The sequence below is a fragment of the Pagrus major genome, chromosome 11 (genome assembly GCF_040436345.1).
Source record: "Pagrus major chromosome 11, Pma_NU_1.0".
NCBI classification, from domain to species: Eukaryota; Metazoa; Chordata; class Actinopteri; order Spariformes; family Sparidae; genus Pagrus; species Pagrus major.
The window spans coordinates 17,255,797-17,274,350 of NC_133225.1; the positions used below are offsets into that span (position 1 = coordinate 17,255,797).

At 41.4% G+C, this 18,554-nt stretch overlaps 1 protein-coding gene across 1 annotated transcript in view; it reads right to left on the minus strand.

The window, feature by feature from the left end:
* Positions 1 to 18,554, minus strand: part of p3h2 (prolyl 3-hydroxylase 2) — a 65,895-nt gene that overhangs the window by 19,193 nt on the left and 28,148 nt on the right. The window lies entirely within an intron of this gene.

An 18,554-nucleotide genomic window follows, 5' to 3' on the forward strand; every position in this document is an offset into this window, starting at 1 on the left:
TTGAAATAAGTAATATTTATGAATTTGATTCATCTAAACAGAATAAAAGTGAGCAGATTTACAGGGGCGCACTGTTCCCATCCACTTCCTGTCTTTATTACAGTTAATGTGACTGATGAGGCACATGAACTTTATGGATTTTGGGAGTACAAAAGTGAAATAATCACCACAGGCATCCCATCCTCTTCTTACGAAATATATCTAACATTAAGTCCTTAGGAAAGAGACAGTTTACTGTTAATAGCTGTGGGCAAGATAAGACTGACGGTGGCAGGGAAGTGTGTTAATGAGTGATACTGATACAGTGCAGACCACGTCCAGTGTGAAGGACTCAAAGATAGAAAGGATGAAAAACAGCAGCTGTTTTATATCAGTGTTGGCAGCTGGTTGACGGTAAAATGTGCTGTTTCTGTTTGGGTTAGTTTAAAGTGCATACTTTATGTTTAAAGAAATAAAGTGGCTGTGTGTAGCAATTCATGCAAAATATATTTTTATGGTTTGGAGTTTTAATTTGCACAAATCAAGACCACACAGAAGGACTTGAGAATAAAAACAGTAGAGTGTGCAGTGACAGACAAGAAGCTGGGAGGAGCTCTTGATTTATCTGATATCTCTGTGTTTGTGTTGTTGAACATCATAATTATGGTTTCTCCTGAACCATCTTTTCAACATAAGAAAAACAACAGTGTCCACATCTGGGAAAAGCTGTTGTGGCTGATGGGTTAACTACTTGACTCTTACCAGGGAGGAGACAGAGGTCTGGAACATTGTTATACTGCATACTTATTATTTTTTAGACTAAGCAGACTTATTATTTGCTGTTGTTTTTCAGTTTTCTGTAACAGAGATGTTTTAGGTTAAAATAGACCCTTTCACAATGTTTTCCACATGTTAGACAGAGTTGCACAGCTGCAGAATTACAGAAATGTGATTCATTATTTGCAATGACAGTCCTGCACAACAATAATTATGATGTTGGAACAACAACATCAGATTGTGCCGGAGCCTATTAAGCCCTACAAAACAAAATTGTAAAGATAATCATTTATGAATCTGCCAATCATTTTCTCAATTTGTCCACAGTGACGTCTTCAAATGTCCAAAACAGAGAAAAGCAGCTAATCCTCTTACTGGAGAAGCTGAAACCAACGACTCATGCTTGAAAAATTCTACAATTCATTATCCTTTTATCGACTAATAGTTTCAGCTGTAGATCAGATGTCTGTCAGAATTTGTGATTTCTTTCTGAAAATAAGAAAGGAAATGGTCTATTTCCAGTACAAGATCTATTTGAAAAAAGCTCAAACTCTAACAAAAACTACTACATTTAATGGACATATCGCCCAAGTCACAATCACCTCTGGTCATAACATCTTCCTGAGGTTTCTAGCTCCATGTCGAGGCAACGCAGGTGATAAGAAAAAAAAGGACCCTATACATTACAGTACATCAGTTAAGACTCTTTCCTGTAACATCAAAGGCACGTAAACATCGACTCTCTGGTTTCACTCAACATACAACTGCTGTGGATCAGCAAGAAAAACGCAAAACTCAGTGCAGAGAAGAAGATTGCAGATGTCTGGTGGTGGAGCGAGCGTCTTGTAGCTTTAGGATGCTCTTTTATCTCTTAAAAAAGACATCATTTAAAGAGAACTCAACCATCAGATTATGTCTGGTCCCTATCAGATAAGATCTTAATCACACTCAAGTTCAAACACGGGTTCAGTTTCTCTTTGCTATATCCTCACAGGAAGAAAAACACCTTGCACAATATCCCTCCACGGGTTTGATTCATCACACAGGTCCTTGAACTCAACACAGCCAGGTGTACACTCGAGAGGAAAAAAGTTGAAGATATTTGATGCCCTGTGACCTTTGTTGCTTGCTTTTTGTCTTTTTCCAATTATTCTCTATTGCAAAAAACTCATCATAAATAAATAATCCATAAAAAAGTTGAGTTATGTTGCTTTTGACAGAGACTGAACTGGGTAAAAAGTCAGAGAGAGAGCAGGAAACAGAAGGAGGATGACATGCTGAGAAAATTAAAAACAGACACAGAGAGGTGAGAGGAGACAAGGCTGGAGACAGTTAGCGTGCTTTCTTGTGAAGGGCTGGATATCTTGTGTAGAAAAATCAACTCAGTCACAGCATCGCAGAGAAACATCTGACTGCATTTGTTTAAGTCCTTCATGATCCCAACAGGTGCAAACGTAAAAGCAGAGCCCAGTGTTCACAGCGTCTCAAGGTCAACAAAGCCTGGCTGCCAAAAACATAACTGACTGAGAGCCCATCTATTTTGCCACTCAGCTCCAGCTCATGTTTTCCAGAGAAAGACAATGGAAATCTTTATACATTTTGTTGTTTTCAAGGGAAGAACAAGCAAGATAAAGATCAAGAATTCCCACATTTATCCAAGAGCTGAGAAATCTGTAGTTCAAGAGTACAATGATCCACCTAGATACAAAAACAAAGCACTTTGTGTTTTCTACGGGGGAGGCAAACGATTTCCACAAAGTCTGCACAATACATAATAAAAAAACAAGCTGAACTGCTCTGATAGAAGAAGCAGAAGTTCTTTTTCCCACAAACAACCCACTTCTTTATGAAGAATGACTCCCCCTGTCAGACAGAACTGGGTCTCTTTCATGCGGCAGCAGAAGAGGCAGGAGAGAAAAGCCCAGCTGGACATGCTTGGTTACCCCTGAAAGGCCGAAGACCGAGGTGGCGTTGAGTGCATTCCTGGTCAGATCACCTGGCTGGAGCCACCTTGAGAGACAGCCTGACTAACCAAGGGAGGAAGAGAGCGTGGGCCAGGTGAGGCACATGTTAGGTCTTGAAGAAAGACGGAGTATTACTAAGTGAGAGCAAGGCCAGAGTTCACATAAAACAGTTCAGATAAAACTTCATGTTTTCTTGCCAAATAAGGTTGTTTATATTTTTCTGAGAAAGGTTCATCAGACATGGGGGGAAAAATGTGAAAACAAAGTTGTGGGTCTTACAGGCAAACCGCTCCCCTGAGACACTGCATCAATCATGTTGCTTTGCGGTGACATTTTTTTTCCACATGGGAAATATGATGCCACGCTTTTATATTTCCAATGCAACTACATTTACTATCAAACCAATAAAATGTAGAACAAAAGACACGGTCCGATGACATCGTAAAGTAGGATGGGATCATGGGAATTGCTGTCTGTTTTTTAAAATCAGAAACACCTTCGCCGATAAAAATCTTTCTGATGCGACTCAGGGAGAAATGTTCTCAGACAAGATCATATATTAGGAGAGGACCCAAACTGATCAACTGACTCTCATAACAGTTGCCAATTAATGTCATACTTATACAACAAATCAATTAACCGTTGAATTGTTTCACACAATAACATTGAGTCACATTTCCTTCTCACTCTCTGATGTATCTTCTGATGTTTCCACAGGAGTTATAACAACCACATGAAACACAACATTATCTTGAGTAAAATTAAGGATTTCTCTGGGTCTGAACATTGTTGGAAACATGTGGGATAATGAAACACAACTCAACCAAATAAATAAGAAATGTCTTGAGATTTTAATGCAGAAATGTTACATATCTTTAAATGTAGATCAATATTCTGCTTTCTTACATCAGTAGTAGTCTGATCTTGTACACATTATATTGCAAGAATTTTATGAAATATGTAGATATAAATCACAAACCACAGTACACCAAAGACTCAAATGCAACGCTTAAGCACGCAGTAAAACATGGAGTGCATTAAACAATGATGCAATCAGTGTCAGTGTATGTGGGGGAGAATTTTTCCTGCTGCATTCCACACAAAGTCGCCACAAGATAATTCACGGAGGACACCCTCCTTAAAGGATTTGTCAACTTGGCTTTTCTGGATTTGATAATTATCTGTTGATATGTTTCGTCTGGACTCAGAGAGACGAAACAGCAAAGATCACAGCGGGCGGGGTGTCACAGGAGGGAAGAGGTGAGGGGGAAGTTAGTCTGGTCGCCTGCTTCCTCATCCTCTTGCCTCGGCTGCCCTCAGCCCCTCGGGGACAACCTGGCTCAGGCCTGAGGGTCAACTGGAGGAAGGAGGGAATTTCTCCAGTAGACCATCCCAGCACAAACACAGCTGTGCTCAGCCACTGCCAGACCTATTGTCTCGAGACTAGACATCCCAAAACCTTGAACAAGTGAGTCTCACTGTATTTTAACCCTTTTATCATGGAGTTTCACTGTCAAGGCTAACATTTCTATCAGATATAGCCCTTTGGTAAAGCCAAAGAGTTAAAGTAGTTCTCTAGAAATTACCGAGGATCAATAATACTAAAATGTCCAGCAGCCAAAACATTAAATTTCATTGGCTGAGCAAGAAAAATCCTCCCCAAGAGTTATCTGGAACGGTAGGAGCAACAGAAAAGAAGACAAGATCTACAGTGTGTTTCAGTGCAGATTCACACTGAGGTGATAATGGATTTACAATAATATTTACCGGCACCTTTCTTGCACATACAAGATGGTCACTGCTACTTTATGGAGACAGATAATTTAAAATGGAAGGTTTCTGGGAGTCGGAACACTTTATCAAGCTGTCAAAAACCCAAAGAGGGTCCAAGCTCGGAGATTGTGAAATGAAAACACATGCTCATACATCAAACTGAGCGAGTGAGCGGTTAAAATACCCCCTGAGGGTGACAGAGCACAAATCAATCATGGGTTTAAAGTGAGACTGCCATCAAACTGAAGAGTGTAATGGAAAACAATACAGCCTGGAAACATTCATGTGTGGGTAAATCAACATGACTCGTCTCTCCTGTGTCTGCCACAGAGGAGAACAGGGATACTGAGAAAGTAAATCATTTTCTGTGAATACCTCTGTTAGCTATTGTGCTACTTCTCTCGCTATGACTGGGCGGTATGTATGAAATAAATATATGTCGTGACATAGTTTAATTTCTGGAATATAAGTAATGAAACTGTTCATGGTTAATTGAAATAATCAGACAGGAATGTCTGTTTGTGGCTAAAATGACACGAATGAAGGCACCAAATCGCATTTAAAAAATCCAGTTAATTATAGCTGTAAAACATGATTAAATTGTCCACTTGGGTCCATTGTCCCAAATACATACATCAGATACAAGATATATATTTCCTAAAATGTATAATTATACCTTAAGAGGGATAGCCACATTAATGGTAAAGAAACATCTTGTAATTGTAATTTCGAGCAACTCTCTCTTTCTAGTAGTCACTGTTTTGCCATTTTTTTTGCCTGGGAAAGTGTGTGTTCACCAAGTTACCAATATTGAAACCAGAAGAACTGATAAACAGAAGATGCACAAGGCCGAACACCTTTGTAAGATTATTCAGACGATGCCATCATGTGTGTAATATTGACACGATATCAATATTTAGTTTTTTAATATCACAGATATGGTGGCTATTGCCATATTGCAATATATTACCCCTAATCCCAACTCATAACTTTACAAATGACCCTGCAAAATGTTAACGAGAAATCTTTTATCTGAACTTTATCAGTTTATTCTCTCATTAAACTGTACAAGACTTTAAATCGCAGCAAAATTAAAACTCTGCCATTAAAAGCAAATCTGTGAGCACATTCAGAAGTGCACATCTTGTACGCCATGAGTGCATTTTTCCTCTCACGTGAATTTCAAAGGAGCACCTGTAGAGGTGAATAACTACCACTCAGTCTAAGCCCTCAGTTTGCCCTCCTCACTAAAGAGCGACCTGTGTTCGAGCTGCTGGACCGCCCTGCCACTCTGAGAGAAGTGCTCTTGATGTGGGCACCGAGGAGTGCCAAGCCAAACGTACATTTGCATGCCTTTCTCCTCTGGGCCTCCTGCAGGACTCACAGGTATGTAAATCGGCTTGGGCTGGCGCCGCAGACACAGAGATGATGTTGTGACAAAAAGCAAGTTTCCCAATGCTGCAAACAAGCCTGGAGACAGTTACACAGATAGCTTGTCAGAGGCAGAGGCTACCACCCAAAAAATGAGTGAGGAGCTGGCAACAAGTGGTCAAACCTGGCAACCGCAGTCCTGAAAACTTGAGAGACAAGCTGTTTCAAAGATATATACAGGTCCCAAGAGGATAGGAAACTCTAGTGAAGTCGACAGAGGTTAGTGTTCAGGTTAACACTGGACACAAGAGCAGCTGCAGGAGATCAGAGGAAGTCCACATGTAGTGAGGATTTCAAGGTTAAAGAGATCTCCAGGCACTGGTTTAAAAGTGTCAGCACGCCCTAAGAGAAGTGCTGCTTGTACTGTATGTTGGAACAGCATCTATAACCTCCTCCCTTCAAAACCATTCTGACATCAGATTTGAGTGCCACGTATGTCTGATCATTTTAGTAACTATTTCTTTCCCTTCTGTGTGTACAACTCATGATGATCAAGACAGAGAAAAACAAGAGTGTTGGCATCTGATAAGCCTGGACTGGACTTCCTAGATCACATTTCATCTTCTCACAGGTACCTGTAATACACCCACACAATTCCCGCAGTTTCCAGTCTGAATTTTAAATAACCATCTGGCCCTTTGCCCCTCCCTGGAAAGGTGCATTAAATCATTAGTGGTTACCTCCAGTACAGTACGGCCTCACACCACTTTGCATTGAATGCATTCCAGCTGAAACATCTGTGAGCGTGATAACAGTGTCTTCACACAGCCAACAATGGTTTTAAGGCCAGTGAAGGAGAGAAGTCGTGTCTGCGTTAGAAAGGTCGATGTGACACAACTGTTCAGGAATGCACTGTCACAAAATCCAATACAAACCTATCCATTACTGCAGGAGATGATGAGGAGGTGTGTTTCCATGTCATCAGAAATAAACAAGCAGATGATAAAGATGACTTTTGGGCCAAAATGCCTCGTCTCTCTGGTGACGGCCTTTGTAAGGCAAACAAAAAATGTTTTCAGTTACACCGGCGCTTGTAAAAAATATTTAACTGCCAAGAAACTATGGACTTAAATACAAAGGGAAATATATCTTTGCTGGCCATAAATATTACAGCCATCTGTCTGTGGAGCATTAAGGTTGTTTGTACCTATCCAGGGAATGTTTTAATGGGGAGATTATTTACTTCTCTATAAACACAGAAGTCCTTTTTCCGACCAGACCAATAGAAAGTTTACTGTCACTAAAGCAATATTTGTGTCATGAGGTGGAGGGTTTGGGCCGTTTTCGTCACCAGGTATGTATCCCCCAAACAAGCCAGTAAACCATATAATTATCTGTCTGTATTTGGTTCAGCAGCAAATTACGAGTGCAGGTGTTTTTTACGAAGACATAACAAGGTCAAATACTTCAGTGGTTTAGACACAACATGGGGTGAGCTTTGTGATAAGAGAGTGTATTAACTGGATTGTGGCAACAAATACCTTCAGTAAGGGGTCGCTGGCTTGGCTGCAGGTTCATCAGAAGGGCTTGGTATCAAAACTGTATCTCACACTATCGGTACAAACGGACGAATACCAAGTACTGAAAGCCGCTGGCTTCTCTAATTATTTTTTTATTTATCAGACACTTCAAAATGAAATCACAACTTTGCTCTTTTTGTATACTATATTTTATTAATAAGGTTCTTGTACAGGTGCTTGTGTTTAGGCATCATTTTTCAATTAGAGAATCCTGTTTTTGATCGATGAAGGGTCTTTTATTGTTTTATTTCTTAAATTAAGGTATGACAAAAGGATTGTTTAATTACTGATGTCGAAACTTAGGTACCTGAGGTAACATATTTCCTAGAGCTGCGATCAAAGAAAAATTGATCAGCAACTGTTTTGAAGGAATTTTTACTGGCAAGAATGCCAAATATTTAATATTTAACGAATCTCAAATAAGAAGCTTCATGGACTCACTGCTTTGATTCGTCTTACATCATAGAAAATGGGATAATTTTGTGTTTTGGACTGTTGGTCTAAGATATTGTGATCTGCATTTTTCAGTCTTTTCTGGTGTTTTACAGACCAAACAATTAATCAGTTAGCTGAGACATTAATCAGCAGAACAATTGATAACTAGAATGGCACTCAGTAGAGCGCATACCTCCGCCAAGGCCCAACAGTCCCCTTTTGTATTCACTCATAGACACCAGCCACCTAAATGTGCCTGATTTTTTCCAGATTCATGTGTTATTTGCTGAGAAATTAACAAAAATGTTCTGATGCCATCTCTTTATCCAGATCTGCCAACAAACAAACAAATAAACATGGGTGAAAACATCGCCTCCTCGGCAGAGGTAATGAGAGTCAATAGTCAGTTGCAACACTACATGAAGCATTCTTTGAAAAGAAATGTCAATATTCAGCCCCCTTAAATAAAAATACATCTATCATAACAACTTATTGAGTGCCAACATGGGACGGACAGAAGTCTTCCTATTAGATACATCAACAATGGGGTCTTTATGGTTTTCACAGTTGTGGTCCATTTAATTAATGAGTTTCAAGCGTGACAAAACATATGGCACTTCAAGAGGCTGGCACTGGGACACGAGCATCTGGCTGTATAGAACATCGAGGCTATTTCACAATAGTTGTAAATCACTGACAAATGATAGTGGGATTGGGATTATATTTGTCTGGTGAGGAAAAAGCTGCACACGCACACAAACAGAGCATTTTATTGCCAGTTAGAGCTACAGCAGCTCTGCCTGAGGGGAGGCACTGGCACCGACGTCTGGCACGAGGGACACGCAATAGGAAAGTTTGTCTAAAAGGCTGATTACCTCCCCATGAGGCGAGCGCCCCACTTCCTTCCATTCTGGATCTTTTCAAAGAGCACTTTGATAGACGATTCAAGGAACTTCAGAAATTCCTGGAAGTCTGGAAAACGACTTATGTCTGTTTTCTGAGTGTTAACACTGGAAGATCCACCACTGTAAGACAATACAGGACCCCCTGTCCAACCAGACTTAAGCAGAATTTGACAAGATGAGGATGAGACATTTTATCGGAGCACACGTGTCCGATCAGATGCTCGAAAATATACAGAAGCAAAGGGTGCTTGTGCTGTATGTGTGACGCTAATTGGACAGGAAAACATTCTAGCCTCTACAAATTAACCTCTCCATCAAGCACGCTGAAGTCTTTCATTAACTCGGGAGCTCTGATAGACAAAAACCTGCTTCAGCACATGCTTACTGTACACACAGGCCGCATAATGTCTTCACTGTACGCTGGAGGTGTGAAATAGTCGCTTGATAATCTCAGCTAAATGAACCAGACAAGGGTTTGTTTTGGCTCTGCTGCTAAATCAAATAACACTTTAACACAAGATCTGGACTGTGACTCTGTGAGTCAGGAAACCTGCCAGCCGGTCGAGGTATACATTACATGCAACGCGGCTAACAGGTTAAGCACATGCTCGGGTGCGTGAGGGGAGCTCTTCCTCTCAGTGATGTCATGGGTAGAGTTGTCCACCTTGATGTCCTCCCCTCCCTCTCTTTCCGTGCTCTCTCCATCACACCAGCCCTCTTTATTCATCTGTCCGTCCTGCTGACAGCTCCTCACAGTGGCCTCTTTCTGCCTGTCTTTGCCCCACCCTGGGCCTGAGCGTGTTCCTCCTATAAGGTCATGTCAAAGGAATGCCTGAAAAAGCCTCACTGCTGTCGCTCCTAAAAAGCCTCTTTCACTACCCCGTGAAGACACAGGAGACATGACGAGCTCTGGGAAAGGCTGACCGTCGCTGCTCCCTCCATCTGTCATCTTTCTTAAATATCCCTGGCAGGCGCAGTAGAATAAACAGTGGTAGAATAATAATAATAATAACACTGCCACTGTACACAGGAGAAACCTTGACTTTGAATTAGTTTTGCGTGCCCCGGTGCTGGCTTTGCTTCGGGGGAAAAATGAGTGATACTTGACCACAGCGGCCTGAACTTATGAGGAACCCAGAATGTGGAACAGGCGCTCGTGATCCAGCATCTATTACTTATCAAAACACAGATCGAGTCCACTATGAGCTAATCTGGATCAGGAAACTTGAACTGAGGTGGTTGCTGTACATCTGTAGCTGTCTGCCCTGTGGCTGACATCATTTGGCGGGCGAGTGGAAATGACTGCTTCCATTATCCTCTCCATCTCCAGTGACAGCCCAGTTAAGCTTTGTGGGAGCTGACACTGAGGGACTACACGACCTTTTCTCTAAGCTATCTTGAGGCCACCTGACACCGCTTCAGCTACTGTATCCTCAGTCAACCATCACACTCTTTCCCACGTCTGATCTCGCTTCCTGGGCAGTTTCAGGACACACAAGGCCAGCTTTGTGTGGAAAACTTGAAAACAAGAGGTGTGTATGTTTTAAGTAGTGCAGACGGGGTGGAAAATCACCTATAATGTCGTCTTCCTCCTCCCCTGCCGCCTACATGCACCCCTCCCAACATGTCTCTCACGTTCCCTCCTGCCCAAAATACAGTAACACACACACACACTCACACACTCTTGCTCTCAGGGACTTCTAAAAACAGCCCTGGTTAGCCGACGTCTTATTTTTACGCTAAGATCCTCTGATTTCACACTCCACCAGTTTCCATTCACATAAAGGAGCCCTTTTTCATGTTTGGAAAAACACACTGTGACGGGCCCAGAAAGCTGAAATGTGGCTAACAGTTGTGTTTTGTCTCTTTGCCTTTGGTTGAGGATGTGGTGTGTGTATCGAAGGTGTATACAGACTGGAACTTGAGCCCACACATGGGATACCGCAGGTAGCAGCAGGCAGGCTTTAAATTTGTAACCTCTACTGTGTTGCACTAGCTTAAAGGAGTTCGTCATTTTGGGAAAAATGTAGTTGTTCTGTTAATAGTTATCACCTTTCTTTTGCATATAAGTAATATTATGGAGTCTACACAGGAGGTGTTTCAGACGTATTTTTCAGTTTTCCTACCACGTGTGTCTGATCCAGCTGTCTAGACAGGACACAAAATGACTCAGGTTTTACAGTCTCAGAGCAACTCAGAGCATATTTTTACACTTCAAGTCTATTTTTACCTGTTTTAAGCACGTAATTACAGTGATTATGTAATGGGCTGTTATGAGCAGTGGCAAAACGCAGGTGACCTACAACCAAGTACTGTCCCTGAATGCATCTTGTGTAGAGACATAGGGCGCAATGAGGCTGCCATGTTGCTCTAAGTTAGATGAAAAAGATTGACACCGATTTCCCCGTTTCCAGTCATTATGCTAAGCTAAGCTAACCAGCTGCAGCTTCATACTCATCAAGAGTGATATCATTCGTCTCATCTCAGAATTAAGCTTCTCCTGAGATACACATAAATATCGTAAATAGAGGAAGGTGTTGAAGAAAACAAGTGATCTTGTAGCAGTATATAGGAAACTAAATTCCTCTGCATTTCCCATCTTGTCATTGAACCATACCTTTATGTTGTAAAATCCAAATACTTTCACATTTGTTTCACCAATGTAATGGTTTGTTTGTTTGTTTTCTTTACTTTGTGGTTGGCTACACCAATCCCCATTGGACACAACCAATCTGTAAAACTAAAACTACAAAAAAACAGTGAAAAATGCTTGTCGCAGTTTCCCGGATCCCAAAGCAATAACTCCAGTTACTTTACTCGTCCAACCAAAAGTCCAAAACACAAAGACTCTTCATTTACAATCATAAATGACAAATAGAAGCAGACAAACCTTATATTTCAGAGGCTGGAACTAGCAAATGTTTGACTTTTTTTGTTTTTAAATGACAGATTAATCAGTTAACAAAACTGTTGCCAACTAATTTACTTTTGATCAATTAATTGAGAAATAATCACAGCTCCATTGCTTATGTGCAGCCTGAAGAAGCACATTTCCCTTTTAACACTAGCGAGCAAGCAAAAAAGTGTCTCTTTCAAAATGTCAAACTTTTCCGTTATCACATTTTTCTCAGATGTCAGCACTTTCTCAGAGGAGAGATAACATGAGACTAAACCACTTTAGAAATTTTGTAGACCTTTCACTCAGTTTCCCCATAAATCTCCAGATATGAGGGGATTTCCCATCTGAGAGGAACATTACGAGGAAGAGCGCATTTGAAGGAAACATTTACGAGCACGCCACTCATGGTCAGGGGTCAAAGGTCGCTTTTTCCACTGTGCTGGTGAAGACGGGCTGGAAAAACAAGAAAAGGTGAGCATGATGTGGTGTTTAAGTGTTAAATCTAAAGCAGGCAAATGTTTAGCTCAGACACGACAGGGCGTTCAAGAAAGTTCAAGCTATGGGGAGCAGTGTGTAGGTGTGTGTGTGTGTGTGTGAGGCAGTGAGTATGTGTGTCCCTGCAGACAATGCCAGCATTCATCCAGCTTCTCAGTTCTCACCCTACCCGGCCCCCACATACCCCAGAGAAATATAAAATATATTTGTTCATGTTGAAATCAATCTGGTGTTGTAGCAATGAGCAGCTTTTAAAAGACAAACGGCATTACACAACGGCCACAACAGTCGACTCCAGCTGAGAGGGCTTAAATGCATCACTGAGAACCAGTGATGGACGCAAAGATCACGAACGGCTAAGACTTTAACAGAGGAGTTATAAATAAGGAAACTATTGGAAGCCATCAAACAGACCATGTCCTCTGAAATTGACACAAATGTACAATCTAATGTTGTTTTTGCAGGAAAGTGAAACTCCTCATGTCACTAAAAAATCTCAAATCAACATAGTTGACTGAGTCAACAGCTGTGACAGAACATCATTTAAAAGACTCTTTAGAGTTTAGAAGACTTTCCCCCCCAGATTATGGTATGAAAAGTTCAAGTGCCCTGAAGGAGTATTTCCTCGGTTCAAACTTCAAACGAGGTTCTGCCCCCCTCTCTGATGAGGTAATGAATACACCTTTTTCCGGAGGCTAAATCAAACAGTGACAGAGCGATTCTGTCCAATGGTTTCATCACAAAGTCAGCCCATCAATCACGCCGCCACCCCCTGAGCCCCTGGAAAAAGAAAAACCTCCCCAGGCATACTTGAGGCAATTAAAAGAAGAAGGTCAAGAAATGGCCAAGAAGGTAAGCAAAAAACACAGTCAAGCCTGCATGATTTAGGGATTACCTAAAGGAGGGAAGAATGTGCCCCCTTTAGTTTATCTCTGGTGGTATGCGAGCTGAGGCTCAGCTACCCAGATCTACAGCAGAGCATGAAGGCTAAAAGACAACCAGAGGGACCAGCAGTCTATTACACAAAGCTCAAGTGTTTTTAATGGTAAAGTTGTCCTGCCCATAAAATAAACCCCGTCTTTCCATGTACTGAACAGATAAGACAATGTGGGGTTTACAGTAAGTGTCTTTCCTCCCCTGGTGTTACACAGATTAGTTCCCCTGCAGAGACCACCGCTACAGAGGATGCAACCGGAGCCAGAGTACGTTCCCTCCGGGGTTAAACAGGCAGACTTTCAGAAGAGCTTAGTGCTCAGCTGCAAAAGGGAGGCAAGAAATGCAGACAGGGGTTCATCATGTAAACACTCAGCAGGAGGCAAAAGGGAGATTCCGGTTGAGAAAACATCAGCAGTTTGACTTTTGGCTTTACTGATCAGAGATAAACATGATATTTATTTTAATTTGATGTTTTTTGCCCAAACAGTTCCTTATCTTACTACAGAAAAATATAAAAGACACCCGTTTGTTTTTTAATGACTTTTTCTTGAATTATCCCATCCTTTTAAAGATCAGGCAGCATTCAGACTGCTGGACATTTACGTTGTTTCACAGATGAGGAGGAAGGTCCCTAACACCCGATTAAACCTTCAGCCGATGACAAGAGGCCTTAGAGGCCGATCACACCGAGACGCCTCACTGGAAATGCGTCTTTTTAGAGGTTGAAATATGTTCACCTTGTCATCGCAACGCACGCAGTCGTACATTTGATGGTCGATTGGGCAGTCTGGCTCTTTATCCACCACATGCTTTCCCAATGTGTTTTCTAGCAACCTGTAGCAACCTGTAGCAACAAGTCTCTGTGTGATTGGGGCCTTGGTCGCAGATAAGCCCTCTCAGATGTCATTAGGGCTGGGACAAAGGCATCGCAGGGACGGTTGCTACATGAGCCTTTTCTCTTGTAACACTGACGACGCTAACTGCAGGTAACTGTAGCAGCAAGTTAGCTCAGTTAGCTGTGCAGCTAACAAGAGGGAGGAATGAGCATCAGAACCAGAGCCAGGCTAGTGGGCAACAGATCTGGGCTCGGCATTGTTCAATTGAACATGGCCGGACAATATACATCTAAATAATTAAATCAATATCATAAACATGCAACAACTAGTGGACTAATGGCTTTAAGAGACAACTACTAGTCGACTTGGAAAATCTTTGGTCGGGAACAGCTCCAGAGGCATCCATCACCAGCTGACATTATTCAGTTTGTGTTTAATTACAAAGCAAACCTAACATCTTATTTAAGGCTGGACTTTAGTGGCGTCTCATAAATCTGGGACAATAGTGGGAAGCTTTCTGTGTTGTCCAATGAAGAAAAGAAAACAGGAAAAACTACAAAAAAACAAAAACATGAAGACCTGTTTCAAACGAATGGAGAAATATAGTCTGTTATGATGGTGAATAAATCGCAGCGCAGTAAATCCAGTGAGGCTATTTAAAAACATAAGAATGAAAACTTTGATATAAAAGAAGAACAAAGTGTTGGATGTTAATTGCACTGACAGGCTGGAACATTTATTGTGGATAGAAGAAAAATTCTTGACATAGTTGGAAACCCAACTAACAACTGAGAAATGATTTAAGGTCCGACTGTAAAGAGACTCACACACACTTTTACATTCACACACACTGGGAGATCTTGGCACGGACTGCTCGTATGTGACAGCAACAATAACGAAGATTTATTGCAAAAGCATTTAAACAGTCAAGATACACTCTGCACGTAATGAGATGATACAGAAAGCAAATAAATCTGTAGTAGAAGTGTTGGAAGAATAAGCTGACAAGACCTCATTTCAGACATTTTCTCAGCATGTCACCACTTCCCTCTGGGCTGCTTTTTTAAAAAAAACAGCCACCCGGTCGATGCACCGCTGCATCACTCGCTGCGTGGACACGTGGTAGAAAACCCCAAACTTGTGCATTTGTTTTCATGTGTGAGAAGCCGTGTTTGGCGGCTGGTGTGCGAGCAAGTGGCCATAACTTATCTGTGCGGGTGTGTGCACACGAGGTGAGTTATTTACTGCAGAGAGGCTCATTAGTGTCGCCGTTCTCTTGTAGTGAGAAAAGTGAAACTTGAGTAAAAGAAGAAAGGCGTGAAGTCAAATTGGCGATTTACCGCACAATCTTATAAATCCGTTATAAATCCGGATGCACTCTGAACATTGAGAATACCTTTTGCATCAGTCTAAAGCTCTGTGAGAGCTGCAAAATCTGCTGAGGTGATGTCAGGGAGAAATTCCACAGTTACCCTAACACACTGATGTCCTTTAGATAAGCATGCCTTGCAAATTCAGGTCTCCAGCTCAGGTTATCAGGATCATCACAAGGAACTATGTGTGTTGTGGAAAATTTGCTTCTAATTGAATTTCAGGTCCATGGCACACACATGCACATAAAACTCAACTCTACATCTTGACTGCTCACCTGGAGCCGTATGTGTATGTACAACAACATATACTTCAACAAATACACTTCAGACAGGGTCCGGGGTGCAACTATTGGTCGCACATGCACCTAAAAAGTGCCTGCTAAACATTTTCAATGAGCGTACTGGTGCACCTGAAATTTAGAATATTATTTATTCTACAATTGAGGTTACTGCAGTTTCTTGCAGCATGTGCTCTGATTTACACCTTTATTACTGTTTACAGTCATTGACATAATGTGTTACCAGTGCAAGTTTCAAAATTAGATCATTTATCATTCATCATATTTCTATCTATCTATGTCTTAGCTTGATTGTGTACGCCAAGTTTTACAAATATAGAAAAAGAAGTCAAATCAGCAGAGGAAAAGTTCTTTGCTAATAAAAAAAACATACATAACACTTATGGTTGAAACTCAGTTATCTAACTGAGGATCCCCAAAATGTCTAAAAAGAGTTTCTATCTTAGGAGTATCTACTGGCAGAAATGGAATATAAGATTCATAATTATGTTTTAGTCAGTCTATTATCACCCAGAACTACAAATCATTCAGTTTGTTACCTGAGAATGAGCTCTGTATATCTACAGAGGAAGTGGTTCCTCTTCCACGGAGTCCGACGTGTTGCTACAGTAGCCCAGGACAGACAAACCAAACACTGACTCTAGAGTGGGCCTTTCATGTTTTTGACACAATGACACGAGGATTGTTCAGTCGGTTGCAATTTCACACCGCTAGATGCCACTAAATCCTGCACACTGACCCTTTAATTAGTGGCCATAATTAAGAACCACCAACAGGGTGGTGGTGGTAAATCTCTTCAAAGGCCTCTGAAAGTGATTTGTACTCCCTTCATAAACACGACAGGTTCCTGTTGCTGCTGTCACATTACACAAATCTACCATTCGTGACACACAGCATGCTGACTGGAATTCAGTACAAATAAACTGCCTCTCTCTCTCTCCTCACACACTCTCTCTCTCTCTCTCACACACACACACACACACACACATCACATGATATTGATTACCAGATATTTTTCTAAGATCCAATAACATCTGAGAATTTTGTCTATGTCATACCTGCATGAGCAGATGTTTTCCACCACAGTAAAATTCAAATGATCAGTTTGTGCTGCATTTGCTTTCAGCAAAAATGTTATTGGCTCTCAGTTTAATAGACTCAAGAGGTAAACAAGAGTGGTGTAAAAGAAATGTGTGTCAGCAAGCAAGTCTGCGCCTGTCCACCTCTTCCTGTCTACTGCGAGACCCTCTGCAGAGTCAGGGACTCCGGCCTTTTCCTTTGATTGTGACTGGTTGTGAGCGGCTGGATGGGGCTGAGGTCAGGGGTCGCGTGGGTGCCAGGCTGATGACTTTAGTGGTTCCCAGAGACTTCCCAGGAACCAGCATGCTCCACATTCTCAAGAAATGACGGAGGAGCTGCGGTGTTCAGACATGTTGAGTCAATTCAGTGATCATCACTCCAACCAGCATGAAGTCGTTTAATGTGTTTTTGTAACATTGGTCAGTCCATTACTTTGGTGTAGACTTAAATATCATAACAACGACTGGATTGATATTTTGTCCAGACATTCAAAGTCTCTAACGAATGAATCTCTTTACTTTTCTGGTTTTGGGTGAAATGTCTCGACAAATATTTGATTGATTGCTATAAAATTTGGTAGCCTACACACATTACTTCATTAGAATTTTGTCATGATAGCGTTAGCATTTGCTTCAAAGTACAGCTGCTTGTGCATCTGTTAGCATGCTAACATGCTAAACTAAGATGGTAAGATGTTAAACATTGGATGTGCTTGACATGTTAGCATCGTAAGCATTACAATTTTGTCATGATAGCATTAGCATTTACCTCAAATCAACGCTACCTGGGCATCAGTTAGCACGCTAACACGCTAAAGTAAGATGGTGAACATGTTAAATATTATACCTTCTTAAAATGTTAGGATTGTTATTGTCAGTATATTTTGTAATAATATCTTTAGCATTTACCTCAACTAAACACTGCCTGGGCATCAGTTAGCATGGCAACGCTAAACTTACGTTAACATGTTGTAAGGAAAGCCTTAGCATTTACCTCAAAGCAATGCTTGACCTAAGTACAGCCTCACAGAGCTGTTAGCATGGCAGCCGACAATTGTTGCTTTATAAGATACCATTTAGGCAGGATTGAGGTGACCCTCAGTAATTTGTCCACCAAGGATAAATGCTAGGAACATTTGACACTCGGTGATGTGACTTCAGACTCTATTTCTGGGTAAAAGATCATAAAAAAGTCTAGCCTCATCTCGTAAGAGCTACGCGCAGCCTGGATCTCAGTCCGTGGAAAACTCAGCTCAGGACTTTCCGTCTGTCCTTTTCATCATTAAACTTTGATGTGTTTTATTATACATCTGCAAATCTAGATGTAAAGACATGTTATCAAAAGGCTCACCAGGCCACCAGTGTGGTTAAGAGGAGTGACGGCAGTGACAGTGGTACACCCAGTTCTGCCTTGCTTCATATAAGACACTGTGAGATGTGTTGATAACAGGGCAGGGCAGAACTGCTCAAATGCAACATGTTATCTACGTTGTGGTTTTGTTCAACATGAATGAATGTTGGATCGTGCTTGTAATTTAAGTGATGCTGCTGGCTCGAGTCATCAAACCAGCACATCTTTTTTTAAAGTTACCACGACGATACAGAATCGGAGGAAAACGCCGTCAAACTCTTACCTAGAAATAAATACATACAACACTAAAGCTACGCTAATCCCTTACAATCATAAATTCCAACCTGGCAATAATATGCTCCATGTGTTTTCCCTTGAGGCCTTAAATATGGTTCCAGCAAGGATTTCCATCCTTCATTATGAAAAGCTGCTTCCACTTTACTGCCCTACATTGTTCTTTGTTACAAGGGCAACCCTCGCATGCCTCTGCTGAGAGAGGCAC